Source organism: Typopeltis vanoorti, chromosome 16 (genome assembly GCF_054136105.1).
Source record: "Typopeltis vanoorti isolate ZY-2024b chromosome 16, IOZ_Tvanoo_1.0, whole genome shotgun sequence".
Taxonomy (NCBI): domain Eukaryota; kingdom Metazoa; phylum Arthropoda; class Arachnida; order Uropygi; family Thelyphonidae; genus Typopeltis; species Typopeltis vanoorti.
In genome coordinates, this window is record NC_143564.1 from 85,205,357 (window position 1) to 85,223,970 (window position 18,614).

Genomic DNA, 18,614 nt, shown 5'->3' on the forward strand with positions numbered 1-18,614 from the left:
TCCAGGATAATAAATATCCGTTGTTAATATTTGACGCCTTCTAGACTCTTCTTCAACCGCTTATAACTATAAACTTACTGCAAGTAATTGGAGGCTATGCTCCACCTTATATAATCTCCACTAGCTTCTACAACACTCTACCTAGAAACCAATAATTAACACCAGTATTCCCCTCAGAGGTTTGAGAATTAAAGCTAAAATGGCTTTACGTAATTGTCTTTAAGGTAATAGGATACTTCTCCGTTCACGAACTTAACTGATTAACAAAAACTCTATAGTTTATCGATTAACCGATTTTGAAGATAAGCACATTTAATTCGTCTTAAATATGAAGGATATCGCATCTAATTTCAATATCAAGAACAAAAACAATTTCGTCATTTAAAGCTAATTATTTGCTTTTCTGTTGAAATGGTTCATGGCTGTGAATACAACGCCAAAACTAAGCTTGTTTAGGAAAGGTTGTATTCAAGGTGACCATTAGAAATGCATTACGATGTTCTCATATCATGCGTAAGGAATGATGTCAGAAGACTGTTTGAGTGAACTGCTATATTTAAGCAATTTAAATTAATGTTTATCTTAGCAGTTATCAGATTTACCTTACTTTAATATTTTAGATATAAAATTACGGGAGAAATATTCAATTGCCAAATATAAAATAGATCTCGAACGTATTCGGTAGATGTTAAGTATACAGGCATGATGCAAAGAATATTAAGTAATTCATGGTCTTTTTCCACCCTACATGGACTTGTGTCTCATGGAAGAAGAATAACTATTTATACAGTCAGAGAAAAACGCATTTGCCTCTTCCTGTCTAGGACGTGAAGGACCGTTATCAAGGTTTCTTCCGACTAAAGGTGAGTGGCTGGTCTCACACAGCAACGGCAGGGTTTTATCCAACAAAACAAACAAATCAGCCCAATAACACATACAAAATTAACATGTAACAAAGCACTAGACGGATAGCCTTGATTGGTTTGGCCTATTTCCAAATAAATAACCATTTTCCTCTTCGTTTTTATATATACATTTTACTTGAATCCCTTCTTTCATCTAATAATGAAACAAGAATAAAATTGAACTCGCTTACCACAGTAGATAGTGGCAAGGAATTGTACTGTGCTAAGTAGTAAGAGAGATTTTCAAAAAACAATAGAAAGTATTTCCTTGAAGTACTTTTAAAATTGTATATTATCTCTGGCAAGGCGCTAAAGCGCCAGAAGAAAAAGCGTCCTAAGGTCTTTTCCAGTTGCCGAATACAGGAACTTGACTAAGCCTTTTTTCACCGGTTCCGATCTTTGTCACGGGCAAGCGGGCTTTTTCTCCACGAAACTCGGGTTTTTCGTCCTGTAAACTCAAACGATAGGTAAGGTAATGTAAGGTTCACATTCCATATAGAATGAGTGATATCTTTATATGGGTGTTTCATTTAGGTACATGAGCCAGAATCATCCGAAAATCGGATTTTTCCTTATTCATAATGAGGTTTTAGGATACATATGGAAAACAATCAGTTTTCTCTTGTATACACAACAACAGCATGTGTTAGGATATTCGTATGATCCATAAAGAGATGTACAGAGAAATATACAGGGTATACAGAAAGAACGTTGGTTTACGAAAACGTCAGAAAATTTGGTAATCTGTTTAATAAATAATATGAGATGAAGGAGAAGTGGAAAAATACATGAAAGAATATTATAGAATGGAAACGTGCTAGCTATGCATTCCTTCTCATGATAATGCAATATGCTTCCCATTAAAGTAAAGAATATAAGAAAGAGCGAAGGAATTTAATTTTGGAAGCTAGAAATCTATTTATTTTTGAAAAATGATGCAAGGGATTGAAATAGTGTCAAGATGAAATGTAAGGTCTAGCTGAAGGCAGATTTTATCTTCAGACAGAAATACTTGGAGGAGCTTAATTCTAAGTCGCGTATGCGACTACGTATTTTGCTTCTTTCCTACGAATGATCAACAATATATCTTGGTGGATATTTCACACAGTCAAATAGATAACGGCGTTATTTAGAACAACTTGTGTTTGTTGTTCTGCTTTCCAATGCTGCGCGATGTTTTGCTTATATTATTTCTCTCGCATATTACCTTACGGTTTATGGTTCATTGTCTATTGCTTTTATAACTATTTCCATTTGATCATAGTTTTATATGCTAGATCTTTTCTTCAAGATTGATGGGGATATTTTAATAATTTAATAAAGTTCAGTTAGTATTCACTTTCTTTTTGAATCTATTTGAAGCAGCATAATCTCTGCTCATCATCAAAATGTTTACTTTACCACAAAATGATATATTAAACTCTATCATATAGATGAAATTTTTCTCATACAATTTGACCTCTTCTCTCCCAAAATCTGTGATCAGTTTGGGAGAAGAAAAATTGATCATCATCGTCTTAATCAAACAGGCTACTCTATCACTTTGCTCTACTTACTAAACAAAACAATTCATATAGTATATTCTTAGTTCTTAGTCTCCGTTATTGTTGCTTTTATCTCTTAGAATTAGCTGATATTACCCAAAGGCTTGTTAACGCATCGTGCGATTCCCAATAAATTTTGCAAAGGCATGAACATTCCACGAATTTTCCAAATTCACATATGTTTCTCAATGTATATTAACTACAGTACTATCAAATATATTTGAGGGGAATTTTACTTTTGTGAGACAGGAGAAAAACAAATCTCCACAGTCCAAGACCGTATAATTCAATGTTAAAGAAATAGGAGGAAGTGGAGAGGGAACTGAATATCAGTTGACCAGTATGCTACATAATGACCACTATGACCATTACTCAAATATGCTGAAAATATATCTTTTATGGCTATATAATGTATATATGTTTGCGATTTTTGCTAATACTAAATATATGCAAGAAATTATGATATCAACTTTTTTTGAGGACAGTAAATCAGTGTAGTTAATGGCTGCTTGTTCAATTTCAATACTAAATATTTCGCATGCCATCTTCCTCAATTTTATCTTCTGATTCTGAAATTAAAAACCTCTCATGACAAGAAGACCAACTACAAGAACACACGCAATTAAGAAATGCAGTAGTTAGTCACATTTAGTTAGTCTCTAATAGATATCCAATTAAAGATGTCCAATATCTGCCTCCAACTAAAACTGAGGGAAGCATTCAACCAAACCAGATTTTCAAGCATGTTGAACAGTTAACAATTCGACGTTATATCCAATATACAGAAGTTGACCGACAACGCATTGAACAATTGCTGGAAATGTAGGAAACTTAAAACGAATGTTAATTTTACAAGTATACATAAAATAGCAATAAAAGCAAAGCTAAATTATTCGTTATTTGGGAACTATGAAATAAAGCAAATTTAGCGTTTTTCTAGTTTTCGTATGAGAATTTCCTTTGTAAGAAATGTGGAAACCTTCTGATACGGCCTGTGTATTTAATGCCATATTTGCCTGACTCTATAATGCACAGTGGCCTGTCATCACGATCAACTTCTAACGTGATTTAAGCAATGGGCTCTTCGGGTGATGTTTGTCTTGCTTAAAAATAATATTCTGATTTTTGCTCTCGCAGTTTCTGTAAGCAAAATCTTAGCATCTTTATATGAGCAACCAACATATTTTAACCAGAAAGCTCCTATAAAGGCTCTTCTTGTTCTACATTTAAAAAAAAATGTCTTCCCATTCAAACGCCACCTTCGTTACAGATAACGGCTTCAGGGTATATTTTTATATATACTTATTTTCGTAATACATTGGGATATATTATTTATATATCGTTTGAAATCCTATAAAAACAAATGCCTAATAACGCTAATCTGTATTTATTTCTTAGCTGTTATAAGTCTCATATTTTGAAAAATGGCAGTACATCTAAGAAAAGTCATATCAGCAAAGCACCTAATGAATTGACAGACGCTGGTTTCACATGCAACGTCACAGTATAAAATATTCCCCACAGTCTTTAGTGACACTATGATGATAAAAGTTCTAGAATGACAGAATAAAATTGAATACTCACAGCATAGAAAAAAATATTTGTAGAAATCTTTTAAAAGAATTTTTGAAAATGTCAGGATAAATGGCATTTTTCCGGAGACTATCAGCAAACTAAATATAGCCTCTATTGAAATGTGTTTGGAAAAATTCCAAAAAAAAATTGTTGACTCATTTTTTCAAACCAGTTTATCTTATACAGAAAATTCAATGTTATCTTATACAGAAAATCCAGTGTGATCAAGATCAAAGAGAGAATTTCTGATAAATGTCAAGGATCCTAACTTTAAATCAGATATTTTATGATGGAATATTTTATAGGATTGGAGAGTTAGACGCATTTGTTGTTATATTAGAAAAAGTAAAAACGAAGAGTAAGCAAAGATGCTACTCATTACAGAGAATCCATCGAGTCAGGCAGCGTGGTTTAATAGCAGAATTCAACAGAATCTGTTCTGCTCTGCATAAATTCAGTTGCAAGTTTCGCAAACTCTTGACTGCTACCGGTACAAAATACATATTTACAAAGAAAATAGTAATTATAATTTTATTCAAATTCAATGAATTTGAGTAGGGGTAGTATATTTTCTAAAATCTCTACTCGATCACCAACCTATCCAGTTTTGTACATGTCGCTCGTTCTCCATGTGACTACTGTTCAAAGATACTCTTATACTCTAGGAATGATAATTTAGTTCTCTGAGTAGTAAATGGACAGTTTTCTTTTTAACAGAAAGACGGCAATTTTAAAATGTATTCCCAAGGACTTTCTTGGGAATAAATTACATACTATTTATCAATGCAGTGTGAATTAAGTAAGAGACTGTTAGTCACCTGGGACACCAAAAGGGCGCAAAATTTAATTCATCTCAAGAATATTCGATCCACGTAATTAAAAAAATATGCTATCTTGTACTTCCTTTTTTAACGATACCTATCTCTGCAATCTTATAAGTTTCGTTGCTTCTATTTGTTTCATGCAGTTTCATTTTATTATTTGAGAGGATTAGTCGGAGTATTATTTGATTATCTTCAGTTTTGGTGCCAACGTCTAAGTATATTACTTAGTTATTTCGTAATTATTTCTATTTATTTTGATTATATTATTATTATTATATTACAAAATTATATATCACTAATAGTTAGCAATTCGATTTTTATCTAATAAATCAAATAAATAAATTTAATTTTCGCTTTTACAGGTACGTTTTTTACTTTACTTGTTGAGAATTTCTCCTGTCATCCATGGACTCAAAAGCAATGATCTGCCAGATTTCTTGCGTTTCTAAATAAATGTTATTATTTAGTCCTAAAAATATTTTTGATATTATTCTAACAATTGTTATTCAGATCTCGATCAATTCATCTGTAAGAATAAATAAAGCAAATTCCCACAGAACATTAATTTAGGAATGTTTTTCCGATTGCAAGTTATCAAAGACTTTCATAATTTTATGTAAATTAATATGTAAATAATTATTGCCATAAATCAATATTTTCTTTTATAGAAATTCGAAGAAAGATTGTAAACATGTTCCTTTCAATGCCAAAAACTTGCATGTTTTAGGCATTTAAAGGAACATGTACAGTAGACATATTACATGTTTATAACCACTGGTACGAATGTAGAAAATTTGAATATATCAGATTTTAATAAACCTTTGTAACGTGTATGAATTATACAGGACTTAACGAAGAAGTAAAACTTTGAAGATTCACTTCTAAATTTCAGAGTTTGGGAACACAGGGGAGAATAACCTTTATAGATAAATTTCTTCATCAAGTTCTTTGAGTATGCATTATCACATATTTTAAAGGATATTATTATTCCCATTGAAGGCTGTTTATTGCTTTAATATTTACTTATTTTATTGTAGGATGTAAAAGATCGGCGTGATCTATAGCGATGAAATAAGTAAGTTCACAAATTTGTCGAGTACTATTAAAAATAATACTAGCAAATGTGAATATTAATTGCTCACACATATGATTTAAGATATTTCAAAGCATCGTCTCCTTATGAGCGAATACATTTCTTTTAAAATTCAGAAATTTGTGAAGATAATCAACATTTTGGTCACTGTGATGTAAAGAATCAATGGAATAGATATGCTAATTATGTGGCATTTTCATATCATAAACGAAAATAATTTCTGATTCATCTTTTTGATGATAACTTGTTTTTCACAAAATTATAATTGTAGTCTATCATGGTGGCTGTTAATTATTTACATTAGGAAGTTAGTAAAGAGCGCAGTAATTCCAAAGATGGTTATTGTTCTGTTGTAAATTTTTATTGAATTATGAGGTAAAAGTGATACTTAAATAATTATACATGTTAGTTTACTGACATTACGCTTTATTATTCATGAACATTTAGTAGGTGGTTTCTGCATCTCACAAGTTTCTCATGTTTATTCAATATCAACTGAATTATGTAGTTTCCTTTTTATTTACTGTTTGTCTTCTTCTGCTTCCATATTTCTCGTTTGATAATTAATTAGTTTAGTTAAACAGCAGTTAATATATAACTCATTTTATTATTTCATAATTCAACATTTTGTTTATATATTCCAGCGAGGAAATGACAAAACCGGTTAGATAAAACTCACTTTATTGCTGGAGCAAGACAACTTGCTGCAGAAAACGTACATTGGTTTATCCAAGAAAAATATGGTGTACTATTTCATGTGCAATAAATTCCCTTCAAACATTTAGCTAACTTTATTTTTAATCAGATAATTAATTTTTGATTAAACTATCAAAAAAAAAGTTTTAACTTTTACATAACAATTTGATTTTTTTAAACAAGTGTGAACCATTGATATATACGATGTTTCTTCATATGGAAGCATTTTCTGAGTGATATCGAATTAAAATGAATATCGTGGGCCATGAATTGGACAAGGCGAAAGTTAATTAATCGTGATGAGTAGTAAAGATCGGCTCGTATATCATCGTCCTTCCTATGTCCGATTAGAAACAAATCCCACGCAAGATGAAGTTTGTAATTTCCCAAGTCAGACGTTATTGACTTACAAGCAGTTATGGTACTTAGCAATTTCCTTCTCCCTCCAAATGGCTCCAGCAGACTTTTCCTAAGTCGATATGGAGCGTGAAAGCACTCTATTTTAAGAAGAGATAGCATACTAAATAACATCACAGAAAAAACCTATTTTGCAAGTCATTCCAAAGTGTATGTGAAAGCTATAAGAAGCGTGTTTGGTCCCTTGTGGATACGTTTGATGTAGACAGACAAGAAATATATATTTTTTTATTTGAAAATGTCTCATTCTCCAAATACTTTTCTGGTACGTAGTCTTTTATCACCTGGAAGTAACTGGCTGTGAATACATATTGTATTAACATACTTATGGTCAGAATTAAACTGACGGTTAAAGTTTTTAATTAGATGTAATTTTTTCAGCGAAAAAAACAGCATCTAATTAAAATAATAAATGCAGTTTGAAAAATTCTTGTCAGATTTTAATTTATCAAACGATCTGTGATGGTCGGAATTTTAATGTGATAAATAAAAAACAAGTAGTCGCTTTAAATAAATTCAAGAACAGATGGTGTCCTATCTTTGTCCTGCTGCTGTTGTACAGTAAGTAATAGTCTTTATAAATAAAAAAAATTTAAAATTACACATTAATCAAAATGTAACTATTTCTTTAATGTCATGTGCACAACAAATTTCAGAAAGAATTTTCGCATTTTTTTTATCGCTCATCTTTATAAGCGAAATATAATAACTTTATATGCAGATAATATCTTTATAATAAAAAAATCAAACACGCATTATGAAATTCGACATTTCTTCCTTCTGGATCTTTTCGTTTAGAAGCACCAGTCGAAGTTTTTTAATAACAAAGTCGTATATTTCAATTTCGCTTTCCTTAGAATTGCCTGGTGGTGTCCTCGTCTCGATGAATTATTTCCATTCTTACTTACTACGTTCAATTCGGTCAAGATATTCAAATGTGAAACAAAATTTGCATATTTAACAATATATTATAGCAGACAAATTTATCTCATGATATCCATTTATGCATAATATTAACATAATTGCTAGACTTGACGTGTTCAAGTAAATGCAAACAGACTTGTTCTGAATTTAAAAAGAAGCTTATTGGTTCGTGGGAGAAGATTCACTTTAAAATGGTTCAGGTGGCGTTTGCACACCGAATTAGCTAAAGAAATCTATAAATGAAATAGGTTCCGACTAAATGCATAGAAGGATGCAAATTAGAAACAAAATTTAGATTTTTATGTTCATCAGTCATAATCACTCACAACTCAAATAAAAAACCACACTATGCTTTGTGTAGCCATTTTAATATTTACTATTCACATTAGTGCTATCGAAAATTATTGCAGTCCCTTCTTTAATGAAAAAATGCAATTTCAATTTCGGATAATCAATTCGCCGAGATAACAATTTTGGTTGGAACAGTAGTTACGGATGAAAACCTTGTCCTTCATTTAAGTGCTCTTCCAACAAAACTCTTTCGTGAAAGTTTGGAAACCTCCTGTTGCGAATTATTTTTATTCAATTAGGGTGTCTTGAAAATAAATGAGTTAAAAAGCTGTCGTATAAAAAATAAAGTCTCAAATTTTATGCGTATCATATAATCTTCAAATAAGGGATTTAAATTAATAAATATGATATTAGCAGAGCTATAAAGTTAACTCTATTTGCTCTACACCTAAATAGATTGGACTTCGTATCTATAATCTGATGTTTATAATAATAGAATGGTTAGACTTATGCCTAATATGTAATATTTGTGTAAATTGTGTGTTTTCCCCTGGACATGTGGCTGTTTGATGGAGAAGTAAAACCTGGTAATGAAATAAGAAAAAAATGATGATCTTCAAAAAACAATTGACGATAGAGGCAGTTCAAACATCATCAAATTCTTGTATCAAATATAGAACAGCAAACCCCCGATTTTACGGACCTCGATTTAACGGACAAAATTTCCTGTCCGTATTCACATGTGAAAATTAACACCCTGTTAATTTTAAAAGCTTTTAACCAAAATTTGCTTATAATTAAATTAACAGATTATTTTTGTTATTAATTTCCTGTTATTTTTAACTAAGTTTGGCGAATAGGCCATCATATGTTGTAAAAACACTGTAGTAATTTAGCCGACATAAATGAGTCTCCGCTCATATAACATGATAGGCGAATGATTAGGACGTGATCACACCAATCGCCTTATAATTGGTTCTTTGACGCGTGCGATGACTTTCTGCAGCTGTTTTAACGAGAGCCGTTCGATGTTCCGGGGTGCAGATATACCGCAAAAAGTTTTTAGATGAAGTAATGGTTGTATTTCAGGATGAAGATAATGAAGAAGATAACAAGAGGTCTGCGTACCTTACAAAACTTAAAAAGTTACAGTTTAAAATCTGCGATTTTTAATTTTGCGACAGCGTGGAAAGAAGTGAAAGTTCAAACATTGAAGAATGGTTGGAAGAATTTGCTTGACGACATAGATGCAGACTTGGATTTAGAAGGGTTAGAGCCGTGGTGATGGAAATTTTAACAAAGGGCTTGCATCGTCGAGGGAAAAAAATTTCTTTTCAAAAAAACATTTTTTTTCAAAAAAAATTTTTTTTTGAAAAAATAAAAAAGAAACAAGAGGGGCTCGCAAATTTGAGAAAAATTTAACAAAGGGTTCGCGCTAGCCCCCTCCAGCCCGTTATAGCTCACCACTGGCTAGAGGTTAGTGATTACTGCAGGACAATACAGAATATTGGGGAGAAAGTAGCTGAGGAAGATGTTTTACAGTGGTTAGAAGAAGATGGTGATCCTGGATATCATATCATGACTGAAAATGAAATAGCAGATGAGGTTATGGGCATGGAAGGTGAGGATGGGAGTGAAGATAATGAGGAAGAAGAAACAACACGCCCAAATGTTATACTGCCAGTGATTAGATCGCATCTCGACGATATTCGACTAACAACATTCATTGACAATTCATAAGATAACGGAATTCAGCTTTATTACATACATTTTCGTAATAAAGGGAATTAATTATAAAAAAAAGCAGAATTCAAAAGTTAAAAAAAAAACTTGATAGTTTTTTTTTCAAACCAGGATTACTTAAACCAAGCGCCTCAAAATCGAACATTAACTTCACACCAGAACGGAAATGTCTAGATATATCATGATCCGAAGACGAATAAATAGGAAAATATTTTGTGTTTTTTTTTTTTATTATTATTTAAATTTTATTTTGTTTTTAAGAGCATTGTTTCTTTGTTTAATTAAATATAATCAAAGCTTTAAATTATACACATTTTTGGTCGTAAAATGATACAAAATATAAGACTTATTGTTAAACTGACCATAGATTTTTAATTCGTACGTATGTTCGTACAATATTGCCTACCGGTTTCGCTAGTAACTGACTATCTTTCTCAACGCTTGCACAGTACAAAAAATGGTAAATGCAAAAAATGTTTAAGAATATAAACAAAACGTTAGTACCTGTTAGGTAGTTAAGGTAACACGTTCACGTGATATTTCTACTCAGTATCATGAACACGCGTTACATACAAACGCGTAATATCATTATTCGCGTACTGTAGTGCTGTTGAACTGAGGGAATTAATTAGATTTTTCCAAGTATCGTTCAGTATGGCCTCTTGATTTCTGTTTAGGTTGCTGCCTCTACGTAGCACTACTGCTGCTTCTTTAAATAATCGATGCCTGTAATCTTCGTCTACGTAGGGCATAGAGCTGTTATTCCAGTCTATAGTGTGGTTCGAAGTTGAAAAGCGATATGCTAACCAGGAGGTGATCGCTCTGTTGTGATTTACATCGCCAACATGTTCTTTCTGTCTTATTTCCAAGCTTCTCGAAGTTTGTCCAATGTAGGAAAGACCGCAAGTGCATGGAATATTATACACACCTGGATATTTATAAAATGGAACACTTTGTTAATAACTTTAGGAGATCTTAGAATCTGTCTGATGCTAGTAGTTGGTTTAAATGCAACCCTAATGTTATGGGCCTTTAACATTCTCGCAATTTTGGTGGAAATTAAAAACGTTAGTACCTAACAGGTACTAACGTTTTTTTTTCTGTATTCTTAAACCTTTTTTGCATTTACCATTTTTTATACTGTGCAAGCCTTGAGAAAGCTAGTCAGTTACTAGCGAAACCGGTAGGCAATATTGTACGCACATACGTACGAATTCAAAATCTATGGTCAGTTTAACAATAAGTCTTATATAATTAAAGCTTATTTTCGGAAAACATTTTTGTTTATTTATTTCGATATAGATCGCAGACTTGTTTTTTAGAGTCTCAAAACCACGGTGAGGTTATAAGCAATAATACATTTAGAAAACCTTTCCGTGAAATTAAACTTTTCATAGATACAATACTTAATTTTAATTACACAAAAGTTTCTACATAAGTAAAAACATGTAAATTAGCCAATTTGTCAATTTTTTAACATAGACATTCGGAAAATCTACTTTATTATATAACGGACTTTCGGATTTAATGGATACCCCGCCCGAATCAGTCCTTTAGATCGAGGTTTTATTGAAGTTGTTTGTGCACTCGATATAAAAATAATAATGGATATTCAATAACCCTTTCTTTTGCTAATTTAATTAAGAAAAATGTGTGAAATAATAATTGAAAATTTTAATGAGTGAAATGTCTGTAAATATTATTATGAGAAATATCTGAATCCAAAACGTGATCAATTTAAAAATGATAGCCTAAGCATTAAAATAAGATGACAATAAAAGTGTAAACATATTTAGCTTGAACGAAGATTTCTTATGTTTTAGGTAGGATTCGAATACCGATCTTTACAAACGGAGTTAACGTTGCTAACAATAAACTAGATAGATAAGCTTTCCGTAAAGTTACCTTTATCGAAAAATGTATATCCTTGGATAACAATTTGAGTTTCTCTTGGTTTGCATCTGTAAAATCAAAAGTGGGAAAAGCTTTTGTCAAATAAAAAACTTGTTGTTTCATACAATAACACTTCTCGCTTGTTTCGAAGATGCTTTCTTTTACAAATATCGTTCAAGATTACATTTTAAGCAAAGCATACATTTGATATTATTTACCTCCTATTTCATATTTCCATCTGAATTAACCGGTTTCCAAATTCATGTCACATTTAATTTAATTTTCTGAACAATTTAATCAATAATATTCATCCATTCCATCTCACTATTATAGGAAAGTTAAGTTATTTAACTATAGGAACTCATGTTCCTCTAGGTATTATTAATTCATAAAAATTAGTTCTAAAAAATATTTTGAATATAAATGCTGTGGAAGCAGCATCATTTATGCAATTTGGGCTTATTCTCACTTTTCAATCGTCATTAAAGGATAAGCTCCCTTCTTAATTATGATAATTTTTCAAATGCATAACAGTGATTAATTAGTCTTCTATGTAAGATAAAATAAAAGAAGTTGATATTTGCAAAATGTCGTGTAATTTATCTTTTCAAAACAGTTCATAATATTCGAAGGCACCTTCTTTTAAAAGCTTAGAGAATGTCTTACTGCGGTTTGTAATTAGAGTGCAGATAAGAATGCTTTGAGATAAAAATTGAGTAAATCTTCCCTAATACTTCTGTAGAGGAATCAGGGATTTCTTTCAGTTTGATGAAGTTAATGAAGTGTTGAAATATTCAATTTTTAAAGACCATTATTTCTGTTACGCGTAATTCATTTTTATTATAATCGATGAAGTTTATGTGTTCTTGCTGAAAGATCTTCAAAATTACTTTCTCTCTCCCCCTCTCTCTCTCTCTCTCTCTCTCTCTCTCTCTCTCTCTCTCTCTCTGGCAAAGAAACGAACTTGGGTAAAGCATCTACATCTAAGCAAATAACGACAAAGCAGGTAGGGAATACAGACGCGCTTATTTAATACAAAACGTAGTCTGCGATGGTGAGTTAAGAAGTCCCGTTCTCAGCCGTTATACCTGCTACATATGACATCAAAAGAATTTTGCTCTCCGTTCCTTGAATTTGTTTCTCCGGCCATTAATTCTCATAAAACAATTCGACAAAATAGATTAACTACTTTTTGAGAAAAGTATATTTAAGATATGTTGAGGGGAAAAGTATGAAGAAATTTAAATTTACTGCTAAACTGGACAATTCGAACTGCCATTTTACATGAAAACCAAAATACGTTTGCATACTGAGCGGTGAGGCATGTAGAAAAGTTACATTACTCACCGATTACCTTAATCTTTCTCCTCCTCTCCTCTCCTCTCCTCTCCTCTCAAGGGATATTGAGACCAGCGAACGTCATTTCTCACTAATCTCTTTCCTTTCTTCGTTATTAGTATTTTTAAATAACATCTTAAAATCTCGAATACACTTTTAATATTAATGAGTTGTTTGCATCTTCTTAGATGCACATATAAAATCACAGATGAAATGGGTGGATTTCTAGAGGCATTACTATTGGTTTGAGTGATTGAAAACTGTAAGTATAGTTCATCAATATTGGCAATACGGAATGAACGAATATTGATTTTATTTGTATTAATATCTTCTAAGATTCCAATTCTTTTGGCCTCTCGATTTCTAGCTAAATCATATATATACAGGGTGTTCGGGATAAATTTGACATATTTATAATTAATTATATTTTTCCGTAAGTTACATGTATTAACACACACTTCTCTTCATTTAAAACTTTGGACCCTTCTTCATTCATATACAAGATGTCAGAAAGGATAAATAGCTGGAACCCACCTGAATCATGGAAGAGAATAACTTGTATCATGATGATTCGTGCCCGCCATCAAAATAAGGATATTACGACTGCTGCCCAATGCTCCCTGAATACAGTAAAAACAATCAGGCATGAACTAGAGACTTGCAATGGTGACTACGAGGATGTAGCAAGAAGAAAGATCCCTAGCAGACGATCTGATTGCGTTCGTACAGCAGAATTCCTCGCAAATCTGCAGGAACAGGTGTTGAAGAACCCTGGCATTGGAATTCGGGCTTTGTTCGTGGAGTTGCTAACTGTAGTCAAGCCCTGGATAACAAGGGTAGGCAGTGGTAGGCCGTATGTATGGCAGCAGGATTCGGCCCCTTGCCACACCGCTGGGAAAAGTCAAAAATGGTTGTCTGAAAATTTCTACGACTTCACCAGTCCAAATGTTTGGCCTCCAAACTCCCCAGACCTTAACCCCATGGATTATTTTGTATGCGGCGCAGTTGAAAAAGACACCAATCGCACTTCCAGTAATACAAAAGCCCAGTTAATGGATAAAATTAAAACAGTTTTTGCGGCCCTTCCCAGGGAGACTGTAGCATCAGCTTGTTCGAGGTTCCGAAGCAGAATTGAAGCTGTGATCGATGCTAATGGTGGTTATTTTGAGTAAATCTTGTTGATAGTATTGTAATTAACTCTGCCTGTAATGTTTTTTTGTCAATTCATTAAATTTAATAGATACAAAGAAGATTTTCTTTTTCCTTACGAAACTGTCAAATTTATCCCGAACACCCTGTATATATATATATATACATACATACATACATATATATATATATATTATATATATAATTAATGACATGAAATATACATTATACATATATATATATATATAATTAATGACATGAAATAGAGGTATCTATTTCATGTCATTAATTAGCGATTAATTATTTGAATTTTTATTAAAAATTCAAGTAATTAATCACTAATTAATCCACTAAATACTTAATTCAATAAATAAATTAATCCACAATAATTAATCCACTAGATCACGAAGGGAAACTGTATATCTTCACGAAGAAGTTTTTTCCCCTAAAATGATCGGTCATGTTGGAGTCAGGTATCATCTTACTAACCACACACAGTGAACTCCAAGGAAAATGAAAAATTATTTATTTTTGAGATTCCACAGTATTTTAGATAATTTCATTGATGTGTAACAAAATTATTTGCATTTGTTCTTTAAATCTTATTGTTTATTAAACACTATAATTTACGGTGTTTTCCAAACAGATACGTGATCTCCTTTATATTTGCATTTAGGAAATTAAACATTTTTCTGAGAGCTTCCGTAGCTCCTTAAGCAATGACGCTAACCTGTTGCATTATTTTCGCCTAAGAACGCACTAGTTAGTTTTATACTATTCTGTAGGAATTTTCTTGTCAGAAAATGTTTTTTTAAAGTCGATGATAGGATTTGATTAATAATATTTACGTCTGCGATATATCGCGAAGTAAGCAGATATTATTAACAGTTCACGACACTACTTACATTTTTAGTAAACTAAGTTATTGGATGGCATTGATGAAAGGAAAGAATAAGAAGTAGTGATTTCATGTGAGCTAGTATTTTTCATTCGCGTTTCATTCCCATCGGAGAGCTGGGATTTTTTTTTTCTGAGTGTTTAGCTCGTCTTTCAATTCTTTTACTTCTCTACGATTTCGTTTCCTTTCTTCGATTTAAAAGATTGTTCACGTCTAAACTCAATTTACAGCCTTTTTAAATTGCGGTGAGATTGGAAATGTTTTCTGTTACTAGTATTTCTTTCCTGTTTCAATCCATTGCCATTAAAAGTACAACCAAACAGAATTTTCGAAATCTTCAAAAATAATTTAATTTATTTAATAAATGTACCATATAGGAACTTATCTTTTCTAAAAGAACAATTTTGTTCAAGTTTTAGATAGCATTTACATAGTTTAATAGAGATGTAAGACTATCGAAGCTAACCTAAAAGCATTTACTAAATAAAAACAGTCATGCTTCGGATATTATGTTGAAATTAATTGAGCGATTACTTGATTTCTCTTAGCTTTATACTAACTTATTTTTCAGACTGTGAGTTTGTTAATAATTTGAATTACCTGCGATGTTGGTAGATGGATGCTCTGACAGATACCATGTTCGCTTTTTACATACTGACAAATGGGTTGAGCACAACTAAAATTCAGGACCATCTCATTATTAATATTATGTATTTACTTTTATTATTTATATTATGTATTTGTTTATTATTGTTATTTATATTATTTTGATTATTATGTATAGTAGCTTTAATTCAGCAATAAATAATCAAAAATGCGAAGGTTATCGCAGGCATTTCTAAAAATTACCATGTTACAAAAATTATTAGAAATTTTCAGAGCTTCAGAGCTCATTATTATGAGAGCATCAGAACTTTAGCAAAATTCAACGGGCTATTTTTCTTCTGTAAACATTGCCATCAATTTAATTATTATCAAAGATGTTTGTTCATTACTGAACGAGCACATTTTTTATTTGAATTTTGAGGATTCAACGTCATACTATGAGAATGAGTGTTTCCTTCGTTAAAGTTGATTTGGATGTTCAAGTAAATAGATAACTGTTCTTCTTTCTATTTTTATATAATAAGCTTTTAGAGGACAATTATCTTCAACTTCCTTGAGATGTCGATAACTAATCAACTCTAAATAATTAAAAATGGAAAATCAGTGAAATTTAATTTGTTATCATCCAAGCATGTTATTTTGTTCAAAAAAGAGCAGATCTACAAGTATCTTTTCATCGTATGGTTGGCAATGGGTGGATGAGATAAACAGAAAAATTAAACATAGCTATATGCATGAATAGAAAATATGTTTAAATTTCCTGTGTTTTACAATACGTTTGCTGGCATCCATACAGAATCAAAAGAAACTTAGTGTTAGAGAAACTTAAACTTTCTTTGAGCATTTAACTCTTAATTATATCAGCTTTAAGTAAACAGAAATAAATTCCTGCAGTTTACTCTCTCTTCGCTACTTCAGCTAACAGGAAAACATACTTACGAATGACAAGGTCTACTTACGTGCATGTAAATGGATTGTTGGACGATTGTCTTCAGAAAATAGGCGATTTAAGCACTTATTTGCTTCAGCCATGATTTCAAACAATCCAATCCATAATTCCTACAAATTTACATTCCATTATAGCATTTTTCCATTAACCTTTCTATATAATATGCTGATAATGGTGGAAGAGGTGACCTTGAATGAATTATATAACTATTGCCTGTAATAGTCGTAGCAATAGCATAGTGTGCTGGTTGATATTATTGCCGAATTAACTGCGGCTATGTGACCAATATACCATGTCTGTTTGTGTTCTCTAGCAAACTAGTTTTTGCGAAATGCAAACTTCTTTCAACTTCTATGAGACCGCTAACTCAGATGCAGTTAAATAGCTTGTATAAAGAATTCCCAAGTCCTCGACGAAGTTCGAACCTCGTCTAGGTTGCAGCCAATAAAATAGCATGATGTTTGAGTTATCACCTGTGTGATTACTTTTACGACAAGACACGGGAAAAATAAACCGCGTGCAAGAAAGATGCTAATATTGCTGAAACAAAACAAAAAAAACTAAAATGGTGCACATATTGCTGAAAAAAATGGTGCATATATTGGACAAATCCCAAACAGTGTAAGTACTATTTGTGCATTCACATAGTTCCAGACTAAAAGCAATAATACCGTAAAAGAATCAATCCTGCATAAAACGGTTAGATGAGTTGATAGATATAGATGAAGAAAAACAAGAAGGATTGATACTAGAAATGCGCATGTTTGCTCTTTCAACTAGTACACATCTCAATCAGGACTAGTGTGGTAGGTAAGTACGATACATTTCATCCTACGTAAATTCCAGATTCTACAAGGATGTTTCCATAGGTTATAGGAGAAATATTGACAGTGAACAGGTTAAACACGTTCATTTAAAAAAAAATAAAAAAAGATAATGATGACTGTTAAAGAAACATCACATAAGATAACTCACAGTGTAAAGCTAGAATTGATGGAAGTAAAAGTAACGCCATATAGTTGCTGTTTAGTTCTGTGGAAATGACATCCATCTCAATCCGTAGTGTTAGGCCGCCTGAAGAAAGAGTTCCAAGTTCGATCGTAGTGATCCACTGGAGGAACTTTTTCTAAACTTTTCCTCGACTAGTTCCTGAGTTAGTCGATCTCTGGTAGGGACAAATAGGCTTTTCCTCCCTTTAAACTCCGGTTTTAACACCGATTCTGAAAACAAATGACCATAGAACTCACTCACACTATTACAGATATTAATTGTATTAATATTAAGAGAGACCTCGAGGGGGTCAGGGACTCATCGAGAAAGGCCACATACTACTCACTACTCACACTAGCTGTCATACACACGAAACCCAATGGCAATTCCAAACACGCAATACTTTCGCTCACCACATGAAAGAAAAATTTATTATCCCCCCCCCCTCTTTCTCGATAGCATTCATTTTCAACTTCCAAGGATGTCCTTTCGTCCTTTCTCCCTCCTCCTTAAAATTAAAAAAAAAATAACCCATCTACTAAAATTCTGAACCTTTCGTAAGTGAGGAAGTCTCAATAATATCAACCATCTTCCTCCGGTTTGCTTGTGTCGTCAGTCTGAAAATTCTCAATCTGCCTTCATAATCAGTATTCCACAATCCTGATATAATTTTTAACCTCTGCTTTGCATTCTGCCAACTATATCAGAATCACCACGGAAACCAGGGGAGAAGACCTGCACAACAGTCGAAGTGAGATCTTAACAAGATCTTGTAAAGA